The sequence below is a fragment of the Lissotriton helveticus genome, chromosome 7, assembly GCF_964261635.1.
Source record: "Lissotriton helveticus chromosome 7, aLisHel1.1, whole genome shotgun sequence".
NCBI classification, from domain to species: Eukaryota; Metazoa; Chordata; class Amphibia; order Caudata; family Salamandridae; genus Lissotriton; species Lissotriton helveticus.
This window is the reverse complement of record NC_136068.1, coordinates 798,000,979-798,025,606: the sequence shown is the minus strand read 5'-3', so window position 1 is coordinate 798,025,606 and position 24,628 is coordinate 798,000,979.

The following is a 24,628-nucleotide window of genomic DNA, read 5'->3' as shown; positions in this document are numbered from 1 at the left end:
GCCTATGGACACATCATGTCACCGAAAACGATTGAAACATTGAGCTAATTTCCCTTGCTTGCCATGAGAAATGAAACGTTGTGAGTCCACATAGGCCTAATGTTACTAAAAAGAAATACAACGTTGCAGTTCATGGTCATTGCTAAAATTCTATTCCCAAAGGAAGATTTTGCTGTGCATATTTGAGAAAGAAATGAAATATGTCAAGTGACTGTAGGGTACAGGACGAACAAGTTGATTACATCTTTGGAAAGAACGATCCTTTGTATTTAATCAGGGGAAAGGCCACTACCAGTGAAAAAGCATCTAGAAAAGAAGGCCTTTAAGTTAGCATTGCATAGTTAAATGAAGTACGCTTTAACTCTACCTTAATTGTAAATAATTCAAATCATAATTTAAATCATTCACATGTAATGTATTATCTGTCACAAATAATATTACAAAAAAATGTCTAATGTTAGAAATATCCTACTACCACAAATCTTCCGCATTAATCTCATAAATGCACGATTTTCAAAGTTCGAAATTCTAATCTTGTTTGAATGTTTTCATATCCTAGAACATCTCTAATATCATTCTGTACAATATCAAGTTTTTATTTCATTGTTTACATATTTTTGCACCGAGTTTTCTAAATGATGTATATTAGCAATAGGCGCCATATTACGAAGCCACTTCATTTTAACACAAACTTCTATTTAAAAGCATGTTTCATTAGTGCAACTCCGTTTATATGTATTAATGTTATTGTACATATGTTTTCTTCATCTCATTTTTTTTAAAGTTCACTTTTACGGTGCTTCTATACACTTGTCTCAATTTCATGTATCCCTATCTATCACGTGTAATGTAAATATGCAACCTTTTTGTGTGCTCTAACTATAAAAGTGGGTCGTGTATTATGATTTCGAAATCTCACTGCATCACTGCTCATCATCACAAATGTTTAAGGATGGCTAATAGGGATGTGATTATGTACATCATATGCTTGTCAATCACTCTGTGAACATTTATGCTGAGTTCATTGTGTTTCAATGGTCTGCTGAGAGGATATCTGAAAAAATATGGAATTTTATTACAACACCGGAGGCTCCTAATATGCATTTGCTCCTTGCTTTGATTTCACAGAAGTCAAGACACTAAAGTACATAATCCCCATAAAACCTTGGTAAACACAACTATAAATGAAGTCACAAAGAACAATAACCAATAAGCAGCCAGCATGCCCATGTCTACTCTTGAGTATGAGCAACAACCCCTCATTTCTTTAATATTTTATGTTTGACGATTAATAGTTTGTGTGTTAATTGATTTATTTTGCTTCTAGCTGCATTATTGATTATTTCCTCTTTGCCCTTAGAGGAATCAAACCTTCCGTCTCTTTATTTCTTTAGGCGAGTGCTGACTTGCCTCTTAACAATCATCAGTGGCCCTTTTTCTCAGCTGTGGGACGTTGTCTAAAGGTGGCTGTGTTCTTGCAAGTGCTCACTGACTCAAGGACATTTTGAGAGGGAAGATTTTTTTATGTTGTGACTGCCCTTTTGTTTCCTTCCTCTCTCAGCGTCCTTTGGTCAAGGATGGGGTTTGACATGTTTGGTGTCAGAATCAAGACTCCATGCCAGGGGCGTTGGTTTATGAAGCGATCGGTTTGTCGTCTTCACCTTGCTTGAGTGAGACCTGTGTGTTGTATATGATAAATCCCTCAGAGCAGAGTTCGAGAAAGCTCTCAATCAGCCTGCATTATTCTTACCATGTAAAAATCTTGTAAGTTTATAATTTAAAATATTAATTCATTATTCGGTTGTGCTCTTTCTGGGTTCTTCTGACCTTTGACCCTGCGTGCAGGCAATTCGCTCCCCACACCACCGTTCGGCTGCTGCTGCTCCTTTTGCCTCATTATCCTGTTGTTTTCTTTTTAGCTGCCTGATATTCCTTCCGTGACCTCACCTCCTGTCTGGTCCTATCTTTCTCCCCAGGTCCTCTACCGCCGTATTCCTGCTGTTTTTTTCCCTGATTGCCGCCACTGCGTCCCTGCGGCCCACCCCCCAGCAGCCCCATTGGCCACCCCACTCCCGCCTCCCAGCTGATCCTCCCTTCCTCTACCCCTCTAATGGAGGCCGCACTGCAGACGCACGCAGCGGGCGTGCCGCTTGCGTGCCAAAGGCAACACCGTCTGCTCCCATCCGCGCCTGGATCACGCCCAGCGCCAAAACCCCAGGCCCACGTGAAATCCACGACACCAGAATCCGATATGACATCAACACTCTCCTCGCACTCAATACCAGCCGAGACCACCGCTGCTTCCAAGCCGCCCCTAAACGCACACACGGACCTTTCTCGTGCCGCACCTGCGACTTCACCTGCGACAAATCCACCAAACCCCCAGGGACCGGACCAAACCACCTCCGTTGCATACTCCGGAACACCCACTCCGCACGCAAACACGCCGTCGAGCTCTGGGACCTGCTCGACACCTCCGGCCCAGACGTCGCCTTCCTGACTGAAGCCTGGTGGAACAACTCATCGGCGCCCGACATTGCCATAGCCATCCCAGTTGGCTACAAGATCACCCGCAGGGATCGCGACAGCGGAATCGAAGGAGGCTTAGCCATCGTCCACAAGTCCACCTTCAAGGTCCACACCCACGCAGACGACACCCTCAACACCGCCGTACACCTGCACTTCCGGATCCACACTGACCCCAACACCACCCTCAGAGGAACACTCATCTACAGACCCCCCGGACCCCGGTCTCAGTTCAGCGACCACGTCAGCACCCACGCACTCGCCTCCACGGACTACATCCTCCTTGGAGACCTGAGCTGCCACCTCGAGAACAACAACAATGCCAACTCCGCCACCCTGATCGCCAACCTCGGCCTCAGACAGCTCGTCACTGCACCCACCCATGCCGCCGGCCACAAACTCCACTGGACCGACCACCGCTGCATCCATTTCACCTTCAAAAAACCAACCACGCACCACCGCACCCAACAACTGCCCCACCGCCGCTGGAGCAAAGTCACCGAAGATCAGCTGACCTCCACCCTCTCCCAGAACCCACCCAAAGACCCCACCAACCCGGACGACGACGCCCACAACCTCAAACAACGGATCAACTACTGTACCAACACCCTCGCCTCGCTCAAGAAACCCTCCAACAGCCACTCCAGCAAGAAAGCATCCTGGTTCACCAAGGCCCTCCAGACCTCCAAACGTACTTGCCAGAACCTGGAGAAGATATGGCTCCACGATCGTACACCAGACAGCCACGCAGCCCACAAGGACGCCACCCGCAGACATCACTAACTCATCAGAACAGCCAAGATATCTTCCTTCAAAGCCCGCCTGGACATCAACGCACACAACAGCAAAGAGCTTTTCAGCATAGTGAAGGAACTCTCCAACCCCAGCGCCAACACCAACGACATCCTACCCTCACAAGAGCTGTGCGACTCACTGGCCACCTTCCACCGCAAGATCACTGACATCCATGACATCTTCAACACCAGGACTGCCCCAACTACAACTGTTTCCACCCCCCCGCGAACACCACCTGCACCAACCGCCTGACCTCTTGGTCCCACGTCAACGACGACGAAACACGCAAGGTCATGAACTCCATCCACTCAGTATCTCCGTCAGACCCCTGCCCACACCACGTATTCAACAAAGCAAACGCAACCATCGCACCCCAACTACGGAAGGCCATAAACATCTCCTTCGAGACGGTGACATTCCCGGAAAACTTGAAGCATGCCGAAATCAACCCCCTCCTCAAGAAGCCCGAAGCAAACCCTAAGGACCTCATGAACTTCCGGCCCATCTCCCTGCTCCCTTTTCCGGTAAAGGTCATCGAGAAAATCGTCAACATGCAACTGACCCGCCACCTTGAGGACAACAACACCCTAGACCCGTCCCAGTCCGGATTCAGACGTAACCACAGTACCGAGACAGCTCTCATCGCCGCCACAGACGACATCAGGCACCAACTAGACAACAGCAAAACAGCAGCCCTCATCCTCCTGGACCTATCAGCCTCCTTCGACACTGTCTGCCACCGTACACTAGTGACACGCTTCCAAGAAGCTGGAATCCAGGAGAAGGCCCTAGACTGGACTACGTCCTTCCTCACCAGCAGAACCCAGAGAGTCTGCCTCCCACCTTTTCTATCCGAAGCCCCCAGCATCATCAGCGGCATTCCCCAGGGCTCATCCCTCAGCCCAACCCTGTTCAACATCTACATGGCCCCGACCTGAACATCATCTCCTACGCCGACGATACCCAGCTCATCCTCTCCCTCACCAAACACCCGCACACTGCCAAGACCAACCTCCATGAGGGAATGAAGGCCGTCGCTGAATGGATGAGGAGCAGCCGTCTAAAATTGAACTCGGACAAGACGAAGGTCCTCCTCCTCGGCCCCACCCCCTTGCCTGGGACGAATCCTGGTGGCCGACCGCACTGGGAACAGCATCAACACCCACAGACCACTCACGCAACCCTCTCCATGGCAAAGCAGGTCAACGCCGCCTCCTCCTCCTGCTACAACACCCTCCGCATGCTCTGCAGGATCTACAAGTGGATACCGACCGAAACTAGAAGACGGTGACCCAAGCCCTTGTTAGCAGCAGGCTAGACTACGGCAACTTCTACGTCGTCTGCAACGCATCCAAAATGCCTCCACCCAACTGATCCTCAACATCACTCCCCGCAGCCACATCACCCCCCACCTGAGAAACTTACACTGGCTCCCCGTCAACAAGAGGATAAGATTCAAGCTCCTCATCCACGCACACAAAGCACTCCACAACACCGGACCGGCCTACCTAAACTGCAGACTCAGCTTCTACACCCCCACCCGCCAGCTCCGCTCCGCCAGCCTCACCCTCGCCGCCGTCCCCCGCATCCAAAGAGTGACATCCGGTGGCAGGTCCTTCTCCTTCCTCGCTGCAAAGACCTGGAACACTCTCCCCACCCACCTACGACTGACCCAAGATCTGCTCACCTTCAGAAAACTCCTCAAGACCTGGCTCTTTGAGCAGTAAAATCCCCCCCTACCCTCAGCACCTTGAGACCCTCATGGGTAAGTAGCGCGATTTACAAATTGTCTGATTGATTGATTGATTGTCTGCCTCTAGATTTTGTTTGCTTCATCATTGTAACCTTTCTAGTGATAATCTCTTGAGCTCTGACATATTGTCCGGTGTTTAGAGACAATCTGAACACATTTATTAAGAATTCGGTTCAGCAAGCTGTGGCTAATATCATGTCAGATATTTCTATGAAAATGGAAGTATCAGTTAAAAAAATATTGCCTCAGATGCTCTTTTTTTCTTGTTCTTTGTTGGATAATATTACTCGAAATGTAAAAATGGGAGAAGGAAGCGTGCATTTCCTTTGGATGATCATTTGAGTAATTCAAGGGAACAACATTTTAACCGTTCAACTCTAAGAAGGATAACCCCTTATCTGTTGTATTGAAGAGCCTTCTAATTCTGCTTTTAAGACAGACAGACCTTCCCATACATATAGTACAGTTGCAGGACCCAGTTGATGACATCAATCAGTATGACACAGACACTGGTGGTAATAAAAATTATTGGAATCCAGATGATGTAATCTGATTTGGGTCTTCAGAGAAGAAGTGGAAAACTTTGGTAATGAGTGTGGTGTGTCTTTACAGAAAACAAATATTACAGTTTAAGACTTGACGGAAAAAACAATGCTTGATCCTTCCTACATAGTGCATACTCATTAAACAGAGTGTGACACTTTGCATTTCTGTCAGACTACAACTGCCCCTTGATAAGCTTACCTGTAAATGACTTTGTGTCTGCATCCTTCTCTACAAAATGCCATACAGTGACTTCCACGATCGATGGGAATATCTTAATTTGCTTCACTGCATTTGGAAAAGATTGAAGGAAAGTGGTTGGCTGGGCCTGGACTAATTCTAAATTGCCAAAACCAGTCATCTTATGAGAATCCTTGACTTTTAGAGGTGGCAAGGCTGGAGGGCAGACTGATTGATGCCTCTACTTTATCCAATTGGGAAATGTCACTGGGGCTATGACTCAAGAAAGAAGGAAAAGTCTCATATTAAAGATAGACCCTTAATTAGGAAGCTTTTCTTTTAAGGAGATGGGTCCATAAGTGAATAAGCTATTATTTGGGGAGTCCTTATTCAAGCAAACAAGCAAGATTTTCTTCACTTTTGCCTCTATAGATAAGACACAGTTTTTGCTATGAATCATTTTTGGGACACAAGCTTTTGTAGTGTAGTTCCTATCATCCCAATAGGCTCTGCGCATTGGCATAATACCTACAGCAGTAAAGGCCTAGACCAGACGTTAACTAGGTCTACTACTGTCGATACTAGACTTAAAGTTTTGGGTTTGCCAGCTAGCTCAGAGTTCACTAGAAACTTTCTCGAATGTTCAGGGAGGACTTAACTTCCCTGATTAGACAAGAAGGGATTTAGTTTCTGACAACCATAGAACATGAAAACTTTGCTCTCCCCTAATCAAGAGTATATCTCGAGAGTCGTGTGAACAAAAGGCAATTTATTTTACTCAGTCAGTACGTGCATTCTTAGTCTCATCAGAATGTAGAGAAAAGGAAGAGACGGGCGTGTTCAATAAAAAGGTGTTATTTATTGATCAGTCTCTTTTCTCTTACAAGAGAAATGGATCGATATTATTGCAATACTTATAGCTAAGTAAAGTGCATACATTAAAAGCAATAGTATAAAATAATACTGTAAAAACATTGATATGGTTTCTAAGCCATAAGATGTTTTAAAATGAATAAAATATATTACATACACATATACATTTGACTAAACGTACTCAACTGGTGTTTCTAAATACGCCTACCCCGTGTACCTGACCTAAGCCTAATACGTGGGCGGGAATAGAAAGTTACAGTTTAAGTTAAGTTTGTTTTTGCCAAGTGAATAACTAAAGAATTCTCTGTGAGGGGTTATTCAGTTCTGTACCTGGAATCTAGGTTGAATGAGGGATGGTATCTCTCGTCTCTGGTCTCGATATTCCAGGCTGCCTGCGAGGGCTACCCAGAAACGCCGGTGCTGGATTTCTCGGCAGGAGAAAGCAGCTTCTCTCAGCGCGTCAGGAAGGCGGGGCTGCGCCAGCGGGGTCTGCTCTGCTCTGGGCTTCGGCAAGTATGGCTGCTCCGTCTCGTCACCACCGCGTGTGTTTGCATAGGGCAATATCGGTAATATTTATACCTTTAAGGTGCCGAGATTGACGTAAGGATGGACATAGATACGTCAATAAGGATGTCATACGACTTGCTCGTTAGCACATTCTTTTGTTGAAGTTCTCGGTGAAATCAAAACAATGGCCGCAGGGTTTTGCCCAGGTTGTCATAGGTTTGATTTGTTATGAGAACTCCGTATGCCTTATCAGGGGCTGGAGGAATATCGCTTGTCTAATTAGATCGCAAGCGTTATGACCTAATCAGATAACACGTTCCTGTGCCGTAGTGTGACTGCGTCAGATAACGGTATCTGCATCATGGGGGTTTTCTGCCTCATGGGCTGACTGTTAGTTAACTTGTTGGTTTGTTTAACCAGAATAGGGTCAGGAATAGGGGGGTCGATTCAGAACCTATAGGAATACATCACACCCACTCCACGCTAACTATGGTCATATTTACTAATCTATGCATAGTAAAACATAGTACAACATACTATAGAGTATTGTGTATACCTTACCACCCCAAAATACATAAATGCATTTTGAAATTTTCAAATATACGGAAAAGTTGCAATCATATGTATGGTATGCACTCAAGCTGTATAATAATGCTAAGGTAATCACGCAATTGTATACATTATTGCTATTTGGTATATGAGAATTTACACATGAAATGGCTCTTAATACAGAAAAAAAGTTCGAGACCATTCCATCACAGAATAAAATATTTATGAACATTCCAGCGGGCAGCTAATGTCTATAAGCTATCTAAAATTTAGAAACCTTAGTTCTTTAAGAATAGTTCTTACTTTAAGCAGAAGATAGTGTCCCGAAAAATATGAAAAAATATTTTGGGGCTACTGAAAAATTGCTGTCCGAGAACTGGAGGAAAAATTGTTCATGTGACTTTATTTTTAAAGTTGAAGGCCGAATTCAGGGAACGCCGTGTGCGAGCTTGTTCAAAAGTCTCTATTTCTGCTCTGGTGAGAACATCATATCATTTAGGCTTTCGAAAAAACTGTCAACAGCTTCCTGGGAAAGTTCCACTAACTCGGAAATAGGTGTAATCATGCATTCGTGCGCATGATTGTTTCCATTGACATTCTGATTTGCATTGCTGACAGAATGCGTACCTGATCGATGCTGCTTTCATCTTGAACTTCACTACCCATCAATCGTAGTGGTGAAGCTTCCACGAATGCCGTCATCAGGATTGGTAGCCTTTGAGGGCAGCACATAGCATGAACCTTGATCGGGCTCAACAATGTTTCTGCATCCATTGGCGCATCCGATTGTAGCGTCAGACAGGTGTCTAACACGCATTCTTCTCCGCATAGTAGACACCTTAATACAGGTAAAACACATCTTTGCCACATTGGTCGAAATGATAGAAACCAAGTCATGTTCAGGTCTCTAAGCCGGGAGAGTCCCAGGATTTTTGATATCCGGTCCCGGTATCCAATGGCTAGGATTGTTTCTTCCCTTGTCGCAAGAGTTTTGTCTGTGACATGGGTTGCCATACCGAAAAATAAGGACCAAGAATAGGATTCCTGCAATTAGTCCCAAGATCAGGGGAAGTCCGCCAAAAATCGAATGGACGAAATCTGGAAAAATACCCAGTATGGCTTTGAATGGTGTTAATGCCGTCGAAAATACTGTCTTAAATACCTTTGAGACCCCATTGGTATCAGAAATATTTAAGATTTCGTTTAGTATTTCTGCGAAATGTATGGGGGAATTAGTTGATAACAATGAATGTATCTCTGCAGTCGTCCTTGCGACTTGTAGATCATACGTTTCTTTTGATGACGTGAGCCTTGTAGGCGTCTGAAGAAGCACTGTTTTCATTCTGCTTAAAGTATCTATTCGAATAGAAGTAATTTTCAAATTGGGCCATGCCCTTGCCTCCCTGTCTGGAAAGGAGCTGGGGAACAATGAGCGTCCACAGCACTTGACCTTCGCAGTCGTAGTGACTAGATAAGGAGTCCCGGGCATAAGACTACAACATCTGCGGTCTACAATTAGAATGTAACTCCCATTATAGAGTCTTTGAAAGAATGGTTCTATTTCTATTGCAGGTGCGCCTTGCTGGTGACATGAAAGGTTGTATGAATTCCCTTCACAGGCTCCATGCAAACTAATTCCGTTACACAGAAGCGTGCCGCTTAGTGACATCGCACAATTATTGCCACTAAGAAACACTTTCTGTCCTTTATTACTGACACATGCATGTGAATAGGGCAGGTTCCATGATGTTTTAATGTACCCCTTTCCCAATTTCTCGGTCATGCCAGCCTGTATATATTTTTGGCAGTATTGAAACCTGAAGGTTGAGATTGGAATATTTATTATCCCATGTATTATCCATTCACTGACAGGTCGTTCTGACATTGTCACTGGTAATCTTTCGAGTTTTTCAATGCTCAAGATTGTATAATCAGCACCCTTTTGTGCCATACTGATTTGTCTATCAGTAAGGTTAAAGATTTGGAATAGTGACGTTGTGTTGATTAAACGCCAAGGCACATAGCCTGAACGCAGATTTTGTAACGTCCAGCCAAGCTGTACAATAGAGCGCAATTGGGACTGACCGTGTTGTAATAACAGTAAGTCTTGCGACAATATGTCGATTGCTGAAGACACAATGTTGTCCAAAGAAAAAATTCTGGAGGACAGAGTCATTAACCCATTGTCCACTACAGAAAGTGATTTTTCCAAATTAATACGGTCAATTTCCCGTATTCTCTCTGCTGTTTCAATTTGAGTAACCTTCCAGGCCTCATTGTATGCTGCATATACAGAGGCTGCTATGAAACGTTTTTGACGCTGTTTGCGCGGTCCCATAATGAAATCACGCAAGTCAGCACCATCAGTAAGTAATGTTAGGTGTTGTTTAATTTCTGCCAGTGTGGAAGTTTGTAGCCATTGAAGGCATAATTTGCCCACACTGTAGGTGGTTATTATCCCTGGGTGATGTCTTTGGGGATATCTAGGGTCTGGCCTGGTCATTTTGAACCCCTGTGTTTTGTTCAGGAATCTGTCTTGACAGTTATTAGTATCTGTGGGCCAGATCAACCACTGTTTCCAATCAGGATGTGTTCTGTTTTGGTTTAATACATAATTTACGTCTATCTCTTCATCTGTAGAGCTATTGCTGAACATTGTTGGCTTTGGAATAGACGGTTTATTTAAGTCTTTGATTTTGGCTAGGCCAAGACAGGTGGTTTGTTGAACAGTGTCATTTAAAAATATCATTTGTTCTGGGATCATGCAGGCTCTAAACATAGATTCTATGCCCTGCACTTGCCATTCTTTTGTGCCCCAAACACTTTTCAATTCAACATTTTTGTCCCAATAATCAAAACCAAAAGTATTCATTTGTTCAAAGAATGAGTCTGAATATATCAATTTTGTGTTTGTTATCATGGTCTTTGTCCCTGTCTTGTTTGACAATTTAAAATAGAATGCTTCAGCATTACTTGTGTTAAAACCTGAAAAGTATGAATATTTGTCATAGAAGGTCCTTGAGCTTCCTTTTGGAGGGGTTGCACAATGTTCCCATTGATTATAATTTAAAACATTTCTAGGTTGTGCAGATCTATGTAAAAAATGGTTACCATAGTGGTTATAACAGTACATACTATCATAATTTGTAGAACCCTGCAAATAATCATGTTTGGTAAATTTAGCAGACATTACTAAGTCAGACATCATATTATTAATGCTTTCGAAGTCCCAATCATCAGCAAATGAGCTTGGTTTTGCAAAGTCACTCAATGAGATCTTAATTTGGTGTGGATATTTCAGGATTTCGACCGGACCATAAATTTCATAGTCAGTGTTGTCCCAGGCTACCCCACCAGGTATCGGATTGGCTGTGAAGTTGACTGAAGGAAGTTCTCTTTTCTCGATGTGTGAAGATGTGTGTGGTTTGAGGATCAAGTTGATTTTCTGACTTGCTGTGTCCATTTTTGCATATTTTCCCTCAATGAAGCGTCCCAAAGTTAGTATCATGATGAGCCAAAGTATGAGGATAAATGCACCAAAACCCACCCAAAATTCAATCCATGGAGAAATCAGATATGTTTCTTTCAGTTGTTTCAAAAGTTCTTTAGCTTTATCTTTAAAGGTTTTTGATGATGGCTGTGTCTTTGATTCACTGAAGCCTTCAGAGGAATCATCGAAGTTTATGAAGTAGCCGGATGCAGTTCTGTCAATTGTTCCAATTGGTTCAGGATTTCTTTTTCTTGCATTTTCACTTGGTACTTCATTATAGATTGGTGTGTCTCTGCTAAATGTTTTTATTTGGGTTTTCAGAGGTCTGAGTTCTATTGCATTGTTGCATAGTCCTTGTTGTTCTTCTGTAGGCGTTTCGAATGTGAGGAGCCTCTTCGTTAGGACCTCTGTACTGGTAGCAAACCTTGGTGTTCTGCTACTTATTGGGAGTCCACTTGGCCTACTGTTTGTTATCGGCCACATGTTGTGGTTTTACCAGGTCGATGGATACAACTCGGTTCTCCTTTTTACCAGCAAGTGGCGGTAGTACAACTGATCTTGTCCCGTTGACAGACAAGACAGGAACTGCTTTTCTGTAAGAAGGCCCAAATTCCTTCTTTACCGCGATCTTTTCCCTGACTAGATCCCCGACTTTTGGAATCCAGACAGGTCTTGCTGGGACAGGTGGTGGTTCTTCAGTGGTTGTTGGCTGTTGTTTCAATTTTATGTTGCTCAGGTCTTTTCTTGTTTTGTTTAAGTCCTGCAAAATAGCCAAACGGTCTTTGATATCAAAGCTTTTTTCTTTCACCACTGAAGTCTGACTATCAATGTCAGAGATCAACATCCTAGTTCCAAATAATAATTTGTACGCACTGAATCCCTTCAGAGAATTTCTTGGCAAGGTATTTAGACTACGTTGGACACTTATTAGATGTTTGACCCACCCAGCTCCCGAACCTAATACCTTTGCCGTTATAGATTGCTTTATGTCACGGTTTTTTCTTTCAACAATTCCGTTCCCCTCAGGGTGAAATGAACAAGAGTACCGCAATGCCACGCCCATGCTGACCATGGCCTCCTTATAAGCTCTAGAGCTAAAAGCAGGACCGTGGTCCGAATGCAGCATGCCAATTGCGTATGTGCCGATAAAGACTCGCAAATCTTTTATAACAGTTCTGGCGTCAGCCGTTCGCTGGGGCCACATCCATATGAATCTCGTGCATGAATCCACTGCGACCAAGATATATTTATAGTTACCATCCCTTTGTAAGGGACCACAGTGGTCTAGATAAACACAGGCTAATGGTTTATCCGAGATTAGAAGGGGCGTCTGCGCTGGACGTCTCACCGTTGATACTTTCATTTTTTGACATATTTCACATTCTAGAACATAGTTCCTTGTTTGTCTTCTCATTTGTGGCCACCAGTATCTCTGTTTTATTAATGATACTGTGGCTGAGACGCCAGCATGGATAGAAGCAAGCCCTTCGTGTGCCGCTATTATTAGTTCTAACCTGTGTTCCATGTTTGGAATTGCCCTATCCCCCACTCCAGGGATTCGAGCAAAAGGAACATTGTTCGCATCAGTTATGTATGAGTATTTTACTGGAAAGCCTTTCGGGAGTGTTTCTATCGAATCCTTTTCTGAAGCGCTGACAGCTTGTAATATTTCGCTGTCTATTTTTGTTTTTGACCGGGTGATGGCAGCTACGGAAGCCGTTTGCACAGCTGCCTTCGCGGCCTCATCAGCCAATGAATTCCCTGCAACGTGAACGCCATCACGTTGATGACTCAGCGTATGAATCACGTGAGTCTTTGGTAGTTCTTTTTGTAAAAGAACTACTTGTTCCCAGAGCATTTTATGCTTGATTGTGCCTCCTTTTGCATCCTTAAAACCATTCTGAAGCCAGATCTGCAAATATTCATTATAAGACTGAACGCAATAATACGAATCGCACACTATGAGTGTGGGGAATTCTCGATCGGTATTTTCAAGCGCCATCTTGAATGCCAGTAGTTCAGCTCGCTGAGCTGTACAATCTCCTAAAGATTGTGTTTTAGTGATTGCTGGTTTAAATTTTCCTTCGTGCCAGCGACCTTTAACGATCGCGCACGCAGCACTGTAAGCTTGCTTACCCCCCACCGCGGGTTGTGCTGATCCATCTGTATATATTATACAGCCGTAGTGTTCTAGAGGCAAAATTTTGGTCGGCGGAGGACATTCAAATTCATATTGGAAAAATTCTTGTGTTTTTAAATAAGGATCAAATTCGTACGCCACGTCTGTTGCAGCAAGAGAATTAGCCCATTGTATCCATCTCGGATGGAGAGCCTTAGCATTTGGAATGCTTGCTTTTGTTACAGCCTCTAGGCCTGGTATCGGTGTCACGATTATTATTCGTTTACCTTGTGCCAGGGCTCGTTCTTTTGCTATAGCTGTCTGTGTTGCGGTAAGAATTTTTTCCGTTGGGCTAAATTTCATTTCAGCCTTAGTGTACAAGTGTGATTTGAATGCAATTGGTACCTTTTCTCCCTCATTAGAGGTCAGGTATGTGAATCCGCATCTCCCTGGGATGACTCGAATCACAAGATTGCGTGTGTTATCACGTGTTTCTAATTTTGTTTTAATTAGCATGTCTGTTTGTAGGGATCTCAAAATTTCTGTGTGTATTTGAGTCCAATTGGATCTTTTAAAATCGGGTTTTATCAGATCATAAAGGGGTTTGACCCTTTCTGCGTAATTTGCAATGTATGTTCTTCCGAAATTTAGGAAGCCTAGAATTGACTGTAAGTTTTTTAGTGTTCTAGGTGCTTGGAGTACGGCACATTTCTCTAGGAAATTGTCAGCCAGGCTTTTGCCTTCGCTTGATAATTCATATCCTAAGAACAGGACTGTCAGATGGGCAATTCTGGATTTTTTAAAGTTGAATTTGTAACCCTCTGCTGCGAACCCAAGTATTATGGTGTTCACTCTTTTCAAGTGAGTCTCCAAGTCATCATCTGTTAAGTATATGTCATCGACATAAGATAATGCTTCATCATCATATAGTTGTAGTAATTCTGTTACTCTCGCTGAGAATACCCCCGGGCTGTTCTTGTACCCCTGGGCTAACCGACAGAATTGTTTTTGAGTGCCATTTATTGAGAATGCAGTTAAATATCTGCTCTCTGGTGCTATGTTTTGACAAAAGAATCCATTAGAGATGTCTAATGTTGTTTTGTATTTTTTGCGCACTATGTTATTCATTAGTGCAGCACTATGTGAGTTTTGCACTGCAAAAGTTTTGCAACATGTGTTAAGGTGTCGGTAATCCAAAACTAGACGGTATGAATTGTCTGGTTTGGAGACCGGAAACAAAGGGTTGTTCATTTGTGAGGTGCAAGTTTCAATCACCCCCTGGTATTCTAGCTGATCTAGTATTTCATTTACCTGTTTTTTAGCTTCTTGCTTAATTGGGTACTGCCTTTGTGCAGTTGGTTGTGATTTTAACTGGATTTTGTGAGGAGGAGAGTCCTCATCCCATCCCACGTGATTTTTATATAAAGCAGGAGCTAGAGCCACTGCCCACTTTCTAGCAAGTGTGTATTTTTTATGAATTGGAATTTGATTTGAGAAGGCAGGCATAATTATTTCTTCGCCATGAGTGCACTCCCTGACAAACTCTGGTGGCCAGTCTTTTTCAGCTAGAAGGATATCATAGCCCTTGGAGAGATTATCCCAAAATAGTCCCCTTATTTTTCTAGTCTTATCCCCCTCTATACGCAATGTTATTTCGTATATTTTGTGAGGTTTGCTAACTCTGGTGTCCGCAGTTTCCACTTGAAGATATTCATTCGTGTCCACTGTCTCCAGATGATTCATAAGGACTTTGCGAGCTATGCTCACTTCTGCTGCGCTGTCTAGCATTGTCTGTGCCCATTCTCCGTTTTTCAGTTGTGTCCTCAGTATTCTCGGCATTGTTAACTACCTTGATACTGGCTACCTTCTTTTTTGGAAATTGTAATTTCTTTTTTAGCTGAGCAGGTTCCTTGTATTTGGACTTGGCGTGCTCTTCTCTTTGTTCTGATCGTCCTCTTCTTTCCGATTTCTGCGAGGAAGTCTGAAAAGATTGAGAGGGACGTGTATCAATGTCTTGATATCTATCAGGTTTTTTAATATTATCCCTATTTCTAAGGTTATATCTTTTCCCAGAGGGGTCACTCTGAGGTGACCTGTGTCTTTGGTTCGGAGATTTTTCTCTTCGCCTAGGAGACCTTCCTCGGGACTGGAATTTCTTTTCTTTAGGATTGGATTGTTTGTTTCCATCCCAGTTCTTTTTTGGTGATGTAGAATTATTATTAAAAAATATTTTTTCAGGACTTTCAATTAGTTGCGGTTTTACTGGTATTCCACCTAAACTATCTCTACCTAGTTCCTCATAGGATTTTTCTATGATTCTGGCAATTTCAGCTGGTTGGTCTGCTATATCTGTCTCTTTTAACCTCTGGCGGATCGCCACGTTTGCTGCTTCACCTTTTATGTTGGCTAATAATATAGCCGAGACCTGCTTGAAGTCTTTCAGTAATTTCATACCAAGAGTTAAAGCGGGTTCTGGACCATATTCGTCTTGAATTTGTTTTAGCACATCTGGTATTACCGAAATGGATGGAACACCGTGCGTTTTTGTGTAGATGGAAGCAAAGACTGTACCCCAAGTGTCACAGTCCTCAATGTGTGGTGCGATTCCCATTGGAAGACAGATAGTCAGAATCCTGTGCTTTTCTAGCGGGGTAGTGTCTGGAAACACCGCCTCTATTTGGGTGATTTTCTGCGCTAGCCAGAATGGTATTTGTTCCCGTTTAGCCGGTACTTTACCTAGGCAGGACTGGATGTTCTGTGGTGTAATTTTATTTGTGTTACCCTGGTGAGGGGTCAGCTGTGGGAGTTTAATCGCTGGCTGAATTGTTGAAGTCCGCATCACATACTGGACTAATTGTCTATGTATTTTTATTAATTGTTTTAGCTGTGTTAACAGGTTAGCTGCAGACAGCCCGTCGATGTCTGGATGTGGTGTGTATCCGGCTAGGACCGGCCACGTTGCTCCTGGTCTACCTAAAGGACCGAGCCTGGTGATGTGATTATTATGTTTTAGGGCGCCATCAAATAAGAGCAAATGCTCTTGAAATTTGAGTGGTACTTCCACCTCCTCGAAAGGAGTGTACGTTTCAGGAGGTTCCTCTATTTTGTAATAGTGGAAGTACTTTGTTACAGGATTTGCTGCTGGAAAATTTATCCATGAATAGTATACCTCTGCCGATATTCGTGTGCCTCAATTACGAATATGACTGTACCACCTCTAGGTGTCAGTCCATTTTCTATAAGTTTTATGGTTATAGATTTCCTTTTGATGACCGGAATGAGTATTATATTCGGGTCTGCTTCCTGCATGGTAGCATCAGCTTCTGCGAGTTCAGTTGCTAATCTAACTGCCTCTCTTTCTTCATCACTGTCTACCATTTTACCGACAGGATGGTTATTCTGTTTGTTTGCAGATCAGGTTTCTTATGGAAACAAAGATTAGATGCACAATATTTTGGAACAGTGTATCCTTCAACGTTGACTTATACCAAGAACCATACATAGGAGATCCCTCCTGCGAGGTCTGGCGGATATAACCTTTCACCCACTCCAGACGTCTTTGGAGTATTATGGGAAAAGGGGTCTGAGTGAGAAAGCACGACTGAGTTACTCTAAATGTCTTACGTTAGTTTTATCGCCTTTTCCAAATGCGTTGGGCGCCATGTAGTGTAGTTCCTATCATCCCAATAGGCTCTGCGCATTGGAATAATACCTACAGCAGTAAAGGCCTAGACCAGACGTTAACTAGGTCTACTACTGTCGATACTAGACTTAAAGTTTTGGGTTTGCCAGCTAGCTCAGAGTTCACTAGAAACTTTCTCGAATGTTCAGGGAGGACTTAACTTCCCTGATTAGACAAGAAGGGATTTAGTTTCTGACAACCATAGAACATGACAACTTTGCTCTCCCCTAATCAAGAGTATATCTCGAGAGTCGTGTGAACAAAAGGCAATTTATTTTACTCAGTCAGTACGTGCATTCTTAGTCTCATCAGAATGTAGAGAAAAGGAAGAGACGGGCGTGTTCAATAAAAAGGTGTTATTTATTGATCAGTCTCTTTTCTCATACAAGAGAAATGGATCGATATTATTGCAATACTTATAGCTAAGTAAAGTGCATACATTAAAAGCAATAGTATAAAATAATACTGTAAAAACATTGATATGGTTTCTAAGCCATAAGATGTTTTAAAATGAATAAAATATATTACATACACATATACATTTGACTAAACGTACTCAACTGGTGTTTCTAAATACGCCTACCCCGTGTACCTGACCTAAGCCTAATACGTGGGCGGGAATAGAAAGTTACAGTTTAAGTTAAGTTTGTTTTTGCCAAGTGAATAACTAAAGAATTCTCTGTGAGGGGTTATTCAGTTCTGTACCTGGAATCTAGGTTGAATGAGGGATGGTATCTCTCGTCTCTGGTCTCGATATTCCAGGCTGCCTGCGAGGGCTACCCAGAAACGCCGGTGCTGGATTTCTCGGCAGGAGAAAGCAGCTTCTCTCAGCGCGTCAGGAAGGCGGGGCTGCGCCAGCGGGGTCTGCTCTGCTCTGGGCTTCGGCAAGTATGGCTGCTCCGTCTCGTCACCACCGCGTGTGTTTGCATAGGGCAATATCGGTAATATTTATACCTTTAAGGTGCCGAGATTGACGTAAGGATGGACATAGATACGTCAATAAGGATGTCATACGACTTGCTCGTTAGCACATTCTTTTGCTGAAGTTCTCGGTGAAATCAAAACAATGGCCGCAGGGTTTTGCCCAGGTTGTCATAGGTTTGATTTGTTATGAGAACTCCGTATGCCTTATCAGGGGCTGGAGGAATATCGCTTGTCTAATTAGATCGCAAGCGTTATGACCTAATCAGATAACACGTTCCTGTGCCGTAGTGTGACTGCGTCAGATAACGGTATCTGCATCATGGGGGTTTTCTGCCTCATGGGCTGACTGTTAGTTAACTTGTTGGTTTGTTTAACCAGAATAGGGTCAGGAATAGGGGGATCGATTCAGAACCTATAGGAATACATCACACTTTCAGCAGGGTTGGCAAAAGCAGAAGGTTCCAATCATGCATTTTTTGCCAACCTAATGGGGAGTCTTGGTCCTATGATGATAAAACTTTTTACTGACCACACATTTCCCTACACTTTACCATATGGAGTCCCCTCAGTTAAGGCCAAGATCTCCATATAATAAATATATGGAATATGAAAAAAGTTTATTAAACTTGAATACAATTAGTAAAAAATACTTTTATATCAAATCTTACTGCAAATTAATTTTATTTTTTGCAGTTATTTTGTTTTTATTATTATGTATTAATAATTATTAAAAGTGTTCTATAGAGTTCAGTAAAAGTATTTTCATTATATTTTATTAAAATGTAATCTTACAGTAATGTTTGACTTAAAAAAGGTTGCTAGGATATTTTATCAATAAATAATAAATGTTTTAGTTATATATCTTTTATATTTAGGTATTTTTATTTATATGTATGACTATTTTAAATATATGAATTGAATGTAAGATGATTTCTTATACAGGTTTCTTTTAAGTCCCGACCTCCATTGTTAACTATAGGACGGTGTTGCACTATCAGTGGTTGGTTATGTGTGATGCTGGACCTAATACGGTTTCTTTATCAGGAAATGGACCTGTGTGTCTACACTTTAAGTAACTTTACACTCGCAGCTTAGGAATAGCTAAACGTAGTTGTTACTCAAAAGCATAAGAGTGAATCATAGGTGTAAATCACTTACAAGTGCAAGTTACTTTTGAGAAATTCCCCCTTTTTGGTTAATTATATTTTAAACACTACGAATATACTTTACATTGTAGGTGCTACTGGAGAAATCATACAATATGAAATCACATACTATTTTTTATACGTAAGGTGTGCCAATTATATCCTAGAAACCCTCTCCTCGTATTCAAATTAAGTACAGCTGCACAGTTGTATAACTAAAGTGACAGATTTGGCAATTTGAAAATTAAAAATATTTCTCTACAGTAGTAACAGTATTGGAACACCCCATGGTTCCTTAAGATTATGTTGCAAATACAACTATTTTATTTTCCTCTTCTTATAGTTTTAACATGCAAATGAAAGTCACCAGTTATGTAGTAATATTGATAATCCATATATCTATATACATTACTGACACCATTATGGCTAAAGCACATACAAAGAAGGGGTTGCTCAAGGTGCAGTACAAATTATGATAATATCAAGACTATTTTCTATACTGAGATATAGTCCTAAATCTAAGTGCGTTAACACGTTTATGCTACATTTGTCATCTCCAGGTTGTTGCTGTTATAGTGCATCATTAGCTCAGCTTGTTTTATAGCTGTAAATTATGTGCTAACATTTATTGGTAGGCTGTTCTAGACTGGTACGGTATCCTATGTAAAGCGCTCTGGTGGTAAAGGGCCTATTAGGCGCTATATAAAAGCCTCAATATGCAAATTTAACTGCCTTTCCTGTGATCATCCTCGGATAGTTTTTAGATTAATATTCAGTCCATTAGTGTTACATTCAGTCCATTAGTGTTGATTCATCATTACAAAAAGACAGGCGGGACTTTTCATAATTCTGGTATGAAATGCCGCTTGCGAACAATGACTTCTATTTCTCCTGCTCAAAGCACGGCTTTTAGACTTGGATGGTTTTCCAGATCGATCTGGCATCGTGCCGGGGCTCATTCTTTGCCCCACTTCCCAGGCTCCCATTACTGTACTTTAAAGATTGCTGTCTTTTTAAGATGTCTTTTTTATCATTGTAAAACACACAATTAGTGGACTCCTCTGAAATGTGATACAAAACCAATAATGGCATATTACCCATTCCATGTTTGCACTGACATGAATAGACTGCTCTTCGCCTACCATGAAATCATTATCTCCTCTTCCATACCTCTGCACCAATGGGAATTCAGATTTCTGACAAATGAGTTCTCCGATTGTCATAATGTAAAAATGTATGTTAGTTTTAAATGTAGGTTACCATGAAGAGTGCCTTAAATCGGTGCTACCTGAAACGTTTTACAAGTGGAATAGTGCACTCTTTGTTGCAAAAGTACACATACAATAAAATATAGACATGAGGTGGAAGTTGCTCATTAAGAGCAGTCATAGTTTAGTCTCTGTCTTTGATTAAAAAAAAAGCAATGTTTATAAACCTGTAATAATAATCCACATTTGTAAAGCGCACAATCACCCGTAAGGGTCTCTAGGCGCTGGGGGCCGACGGAAGATTAAGCAAGCTATTGCCCAGAGTCACATGGTGCTGGGCTAATCTGCCGCCGGTGCCGGGGATCGAACCGTGATCCCCAGAAACAGGAGTCAGTCGCCCTAGCCGCGGCGCCACACCTCTTCCATGTCTGGTGGTTCCGTAAAGAACACGTACAAATTAAGCACAATGAAACATAATTATATCACATCCAGTAAGGTTGCGGTAAACGGGAATTATAACCAGTTGGAGCCCTCACAGAGAATAGAGATTTCTACTTGGCCAGGCCAGGGACTTCGCTCTTTAGTTTTAATATTTTCTTTCTAAGAAAAACACATAAAAAAGTTCTGATCATAATTGGAAGCTCGAGTCGCGTTACATTGTAATTTTTTTATTCTTCATTGACTAGCTTCAATGATATAGGTCCTTCCTGAACTCTCTATAGTCTGGCTAGAGACGGCCGTAGCTGTCTGCCGCAGCTCATGTAATCACAAAATTAGGAACTGAAAAGCAGTATAGAGAGAGGGGTTTTGGCTTGTCCGTTTTTGATTTTTCTTATGGGTATTTGATATATTAGTAGGTGTGTTAGCCCATCTATCCAGTAGGCTATTGCTCACAAATGGTAGAACCATTGTTGAAGCAGGCAAATACTGTTGGAAGTGATCTTACATTGTGAACTCTCATCCAAATACAGTAGGAATGGGTTTTACATTGCTGTGGCAACAAATGATGGACGGAATGCTGAACAAATCAAACATTCCCCCCAGTAAAGAGATCTGGATTAAATTAATCGTTCTTTTGCTCACCACGCCACCCCAGTTTGGACACAGCCATTTGCAAATCTGTTTTGACCCTGCTCCTCATGGGTACTGTCCATCCCAAACTGCCAAGCAAAACAAGCATCCTGGGACGGGTTTCATGGTATCACCCCTCATCAGCCAGGCTAGCTTGAATCCAGCAGTAAAATGAGGAAGGGACCCATGTCTGGGCATACCCATCCCACTTACGGTGAAAATTGCTGTGGCAACAAATGATGGACAGAATTCTGAATAAATCAAGCCTTCACCCTCAGTCAAAAGATCTGGTTTAAATCCATCATTCTTTTGCTCATTATTCAACCCCAGTTTGGACCCAGCCATTTGGAAATCAGTCTTGACCCTGCTCCTCATGGGACAGTCCAACTCAAACAGCCAAGCCGGGTCCTACCTGGACCGGAAACAAGCATCCTGGGACCAGTTTCGGCTTATCACCCCCTCACCAGCCAGGCTAGCTTGAGACCACACTGGGATGATGTAGTGAGCAAAAGAACTGTGGATTTAATCCATGTCTCTTGACTGGTGCTGAATGTTTGATTTATTCAGCATTCCAACCATTATTTGTTGCCACAGCATTTTCGCCCTAAGTGGGATGGGTATGGCCAGACATGGGTCCCTTGCTCGCTGTGCCACTGGATTCATGCTTGCCTTGCATATGACTGGATCCAAACTAGGGTGGTGTAGTGAGCAAAAGAACAATGGATTTAACCTAGATCTCCTGACTGGGGGTGAATGTTTGATTTTTTCAGCATTCTGTCCATCATTTGTTGCCGCAGGGTTTTACTTGAACACTTTATGGCAAATTAAATAATAATGGGTTTTAAATTGTGAACTCTGACAAATTCGATATGAAGAGAATTTTACATTATAAACTTGCAAATAAAAAGGAAAGGAAAGTGTTTTCAAATATGAACTGTAGGAAAGGTCCTTTCATTGCTTAAAGTGATAGACTTCTACACAGGTCTCTAGTTTAGAAGGGGCTACGAAGGTCTGGTTTTAATTTTGCGAATATGTAATTTTATGGGTTTTTTTGTTTAGCCGTGTGTGACATTAAGTACTTTTTAAAAGTAAAAGCATCTGCTTGACATTCTTATATTAAGTGTTGCTGTGTGCTTTATACAGTTTCAAGTTTTTAACCACACCACCACTTTCAGTAGGCCTTGGGCTGCTCAGACGTGCTATGCAGAGGATCAAGTGCTGAAGGGGGATGTATGACGTTACAACGCATACTTTTACCACGCCTACCATTACCACGCAATTTTTACAACGCAGGATCCATTACAACGAAGTACCATTACCACGCATGTATTTACAACGCATATACCTTTACAAAGCATACAATTACAACGTAAGTATTGGTAAGTATATAATATTTTTTAAAATTTAATTTAATTAAAATTAATATAATGTAATTTAATTTAATTAATTTAATTTAATTTAATTTAATTTAATTTAATTTAATTTAATTAATTTAATTTAATCATTTTAATTTAATGTAATTTAAATTTAATTATATTTAATTTTTATCCTGTACCCTTTTACCCAAAAACCCAAAACTGACCCTGAATCCTAAAAATACCCCTTTACCCAAAAACCCCAAACTGACCCTGAACCCTAAAAATACCCCTTTACCCAAAAACTCAAAACTGACCCTAAACCCTAAAAATACCCCTTTACCCAAAAACCCAAAACTGACCCTGAACCCTAAAAATACCCCTTTACCCAAAAACCCAAAACTGACCCTGAACCCTAAAAATACCCCTTTACCCAAAAACTGAAAACTGACCCTGAACCCTAAAAATACCCCTTTACCCAAAAATTGAAAACTGACCCTGAACCCTAAAAATACCCCTTTACCCAAAAACTGAAAACTGACCCTGAACTCTAAAAATACCCCTTTACCCAAAAACTGAAAACTGACCCTGAACCCTAAAAATACCCCTTTACCCAAAAAACTGAAAACTGACCCTGAACCCTAAAAATACCCCTTTACCCAAAAACTGAAAACTGACCCTAAACCCTAAAAATACCCCTTTACCCAAAAACTGAAAACTGACCCTAAACCCTAAAAATACCCCTTTACCCAAAAACTGAAAACTGACCCTGAACCCTAAAAATACCCCTTTACCCAAAAACCCAAAACTGAGCCTGAACCCTAAAAATACCTCTTTACCCAAAAACCCAAAACTGACCCTGAACCCTAAAAATACCCCTTTACCCAAAAACCCAAAACTGACCCTGAACCCTAAAAATACCCCTTTATCCAAAAACCCAAAACTGACCCTGAACCCTAAAAATACCTCTTTACCCAAAACCCCAAAACTGACCTTGAACCCTAAAAATACCCCTTTACCCAAAAACCCAAAACTGACCCTGAACCCTAAAAATACCCCTTTACCCAAAAACGCAAACTTATAATATTTTTAATAAAATAATATACTTACCAATACTTACGTTGTAATGGTATGCGTTGTAAAGGTACCTGCGTTGTAAATACATGCGTGGTAATGGTATGCGTTGTAATGGATCCTGCGTTGTAAAAAATGCGTGGTAATGGTAGGTCGTTGTAAAAGTTGCGTGGTAAAGGTTGTATACCGCTGAAGGGTTATACTGATGCTCACCTTTGGTCCAACTGTAATGTGGCCTCGGGGCTTTGGATACTCCCTTTAGTTGATAACCTTCTTTAGGGACATTTGATAGGGGAGCAGCCGTGCTAGTCCACCCATGAAGTAGTTTCATTGTTCATATCTTGACACTGACCCAGTTTCAAATGCAGGGGGAAGGGCCTTTTCATGGTAGCACCCTGTGGAAAAATACAGTAGAAAAGGGGTTTAAGTTGAGAAATATCTGATAAATGCAATAGGTACAAATACAATAGGAAGGAGTTTTACATTGTGAACTATGTAACAAAAACCATAGGAAGGGGTTTAACAATGTTTCAAATCGAGGGCCTATCTCTAACTCAACAGTGGTTACATGGGTTTGTTTTTCTTTTTGTACATTTTTAAGTTTGTATTACTATTTAAATTGGTCTGAATTAAAAAAAAATGCAAGTACTTGCTGAAGATTTATTTATTTTTGGAGTTCTGAGTTCCAAATCCATATCACCTCCTGGTGATATTGGGCAGCAACTCTTCCCTTCCAAGAGAGTCGATTACAAAAGAGGCATAGAAGGTGATCGGTTTCGATCAAACAGTAAGGTGGCCGCAAGACATCAGAGGGAAAAAAAATCAAGCTGTCAC